Below are 3,912 nucleotides of genomic sequence, written 5' to 3' on the forward strand. Positions count from 1 at the left end.
TTGTAAGCAGAAGTGAAAGTATAAATACATGTGAATACGGTAACTTGTGTAATTCCTTTACCCCCATTGGTAATGGCAGGGTTAAATGGCTCTGAGCACTATGGGACTCAACATCTTAGGTCATAAGTCCCCTAGAACTTAGAACTACTTAAACCTAACTAACCTAAGGACATCACACACACCCATGCCCGAGGCAGGATTCGAACCTGCGACCGTAGCAGTCCCGCGGTTCCGGACTGCAGCGCCAGAACCGCACGGCCACCGCGGCCGGCGGCAGGGTTAAATAAAGTGCGTTTCCTCTACCATTCCTATCCTATGCTGTGAATAGTTTTGAGATTGGAATTTATCGACGTTTGTGAATGACTTCATTTCTCTCTTTATTTACAAGTCTACTCTAAGCAGTCTTGTAGTGACGTTATTGTTTCAACACAGTATGGAGCCAATTTTTAACACCGGTGGTGTTAACTGCTTACAGTGTACATTTAGCAATGTGTTGTGAGTGTATATACCAGGATTTTTCTGTCGTTTTTTACGAGTCTTCTGGGGGCTGTCGTAGAGTGATGTCTTGAACTAATAGTGCAGGGATAAAGTATACTTGGTACGTATTTGTTGCAGTGTGTTATTTATTCAACAAACGATATGCGTTTATTTGCTAAAATATGTTGTTTGAGCTGTTTAACGTGCTATTTCAATGTGTTTTATAAATATCATACTCCATATAATTGATAGGGTATTTAGACTGGATGCGTTTACACGTCTTTGTCATTTGCATACATGGAATCTTGTACAATGTATGACAAAGGAGATATGTTATCCAATTTATCCGTAGCCTTCTTTGCCATCATTGTCACACTGAAATTCTTATTGTGTAGAAATTATTTAATGGTATACGTTAAGTGGTAATCTCTTCTCATAATGCGTAACTTCCTCTTCCAAGTTTTACCACAGACTGTGTCCTAAACCACCATAAACCAGTGATTTTTGGGCGATAGTTGATCAGTCCACTACCTTTATCCCGGTTCTAGAACCAAAAGGAAAGATTAGTGATTAATGACTGTCCAGTTATTTCGGTGTTTTGACCATTAATTTTCATGCCTTCATTCTCATTGGAGGATATTTAGTGTAAAAAGAATAAGCTCAAATTAACGTGCACTTGAAACTTTGTTGGCAGTTGTGTTTGTTAGTTGTAACTGACGATTTCTGATGCGATACTTTTTCACATAAGAATTAATGGTAAATTAATTCAGTGGGTGAGAGGGCCTGTAGGGAGTGACACTGACCTAGATATTGTTCTACGCTTACTATAATCTCTCCCTCGTATCGTATCACCTCCTGCCACAACTATGGAGGGCCGTTACGCAGAAAAGACGTAACAAAATAACATTTAGTTTGCCTGACTTCATAAGCAGTTAATTGCACGAATGAAAACGAATGGCTTGTGTTCTGAGTAATTTGAACTGGTTCGGTAGCAGAGAAGTGCATTAAGCGCTGCGTGAGGAAATCTGCTCATGAGGCGGCTACCGAGTGGATGCTGTGTCTCAGTGTGTCAGTGGTCCGTCAGTAAACAAGCAGTACACCCACAAGCTATAGCTGGCTTCTTGTCTGCCTTTGGTTGCTGTGTGCGTGGTTGCCCCTGCCTTTGCGTCTCGGTTTCGAGTCGTCTATCTTAATCTCCCAAGAAATAATCCCCTACTTGGCGACTTATCGTTGAACCGTTCAAAATATCACTTACCATATCCGTATTTAGACATTTCTCCTTTTATTCCTCACAGAGGACATGGGCTTTGGTTAGCTTCGGTACAACTGGCTTGTTTCATGTATTCTGCCCACCAATCCTCGAAATTCCATCCTTTCTCCTTCCCTTTACCAATTTTACTTTTTGTAAATGCAGGAGTGTTCCACATGCCGTGTACCGTAAAACTTGACAACATTATGGCACTTTCAGGAGTATTTTTCCCATAACTTCAGACAAATACGTACTGCAACATTTAATTACCATATTTATTGAATTTTATAACGTTTATCATTTAATTCTGATAGTAATAAAGTGTTTATACGCAGTGAGGCATTCGTAATATGTAATATTAACTGTCACAAAGTTAACCTCTCCCCCCCCCCCCCCTCCCTTCCAAGCTCAGTGATACACAGTGTCATGAAGTCTAAGGCACGGAAAGTAGAGTTAAATTCATTTGTCACAAAGACAGAGTGAACTAGTGTTTCTTTATGACACAAAAGTACTGCTTTATTACCAGTTTTACCAGTTTTATGAGTTTTGTTTCTACATACACAGAAACACATTTGCCCAAAAATTTAAAAATTTGGTGAGGTTAGTTTTTCTAATTTTCTTAACATCCAAATAATTATAGATCTATCTTCACTGAAAAAAATAAGAATAGGAAAACTAATCTGCATTAAACAAGGTAATTAAACATAAGTTTACAAACTTATTTACGCATCAGATCAGTAGAACTATATGAGTAAAAAACGGTTACAATACTTACAAGTAAGGTAGTATCCTCTAAGCAAGGTAATTAATTCCAGCTGTGAGAGACTTACATAATAATTCAGCTATATGAGAAAAAGACAATCATGACATTTAATACAATATTTAGAGCAACTGCATGTTATATTTAGAATAAAGTGATAATGCGAAATAAAACTTCCTCTTTTTTACTAATCCACTCTCACATGTTCCTAATTGAATTAATAAAACTTGTTTTCTACCGTTTCAGTTGTCACACTTGTTTCTGCAGGTAAGTGTGCTGCCACAAAGCTACCCCTATAATCTACGAAAGTAACTTTTCTCGCTTTTCAATGCCAGAAAAAAATTGTAAAATTTGAATTTTATATAGAATGATATGCACATGTAACTTATTAACATGAACTTACCATCAGTTAGACAGCTCTTCAAAATTATCGACAGTAACAAGAAGTTTCCAAGAAATGTGCTGATATGTTTTTCCACTTACAAACAAATTGCCCTTGGTACCAGCTGAAGTGTAATGCACATCCTTGTAGCTACCGTCACTAATCGCAACACTGAGCAAGAACACGCTGCAGCAGAGCTATATGTTGAATGTTTACTCGAATTAGATTATTTAAAACTATAAATCCAGAGAAAATGGTTCAAATGGCTCTGAGCACTATGGGACTTAACAGCTGAGGTCATCAGTCCCGTAGAACTTAAAACTACTTAAACCTAACTAACCTAAGGACATCACACACATCCATACCAGAGGCAAGATTCGAACCTACGACCGTAGCGGTCGCGCGGTTCCAGACTGAAGCGCCTAGAACCGCTCGGCCACCACGGCCGGCAAATCCAAAGCACACTGTTGTGACGAAGCAATACATGAATCACACAGCCCGCAGTTTTACGATATTTAATAAGTAAAATTTCACATCAGGATCTCCAGTAATTTCATAACGTACTGTGTAGGAGCAGGCAACGGCCTTTCCGCAGTGGATACACCGGTTCCCGTGAGATCACCGAAGTTAAGCGCTGTCGGGCATGGTCGGCACTTGGATGGGTGACCATCCGGCCCACCATGCGCTGTTGCCATTTTTCGGGGTGCACTCAGCCTCGTGATGCCAATTGAGGAGCTAATCGACCGAATAGTAGCGGCTTCGGTCAAGAATACCATCATAAGTGTCCAAGGAATAGAAAAGCAACTGGAATCACTCAACAGAGGAAAGTCCACTGGACCTGACGGGTACCAATTCGATTCTACACAGAGTACGCGAAAGAACTTGCCCCCCTTCTAACAGCCGTGTACCGCTAGTCTCTAGAGGAACGGAAGGTTCCAAATGATTGGAAAAGAGCACAGGTAGTCCCAGTCTTCAAGAAGGGTCGTCGAGCAGATGCGCAAAACGATAGACCTATATCTCTGACATCGATCTGTTGTAGAATTT

General features: G+C 40.0%; 1 pseudogene; it reads left to right on the forward strand.

Moving 5' to 3' along the window:
- Positions 1 to 3,444: 3,444 nt before the first annotated feature.
- LOC124557112 lies at positions 3,445 to 3,562 on the forward strand (annotated as a pseudogene).
- Positions 3,563 to 3,912: the final 350 nt, after the last annotated feature.

The sequence above is a fragment of the Schistocerca americana genome, chromosome X (assembly GCF_021461395.2).
Source record: "Schistocerca americana isolate TAMUIC-IGC-003095 chromosome X, iqSchAmer2.1, whole genome shotgun sequence".
Lineage (NCBI taxonomy): Eukaryota > Metazoa > Arthropoda > Insecta > Orthoptera > Acrididae > Schistocerca > Schistocerca americana.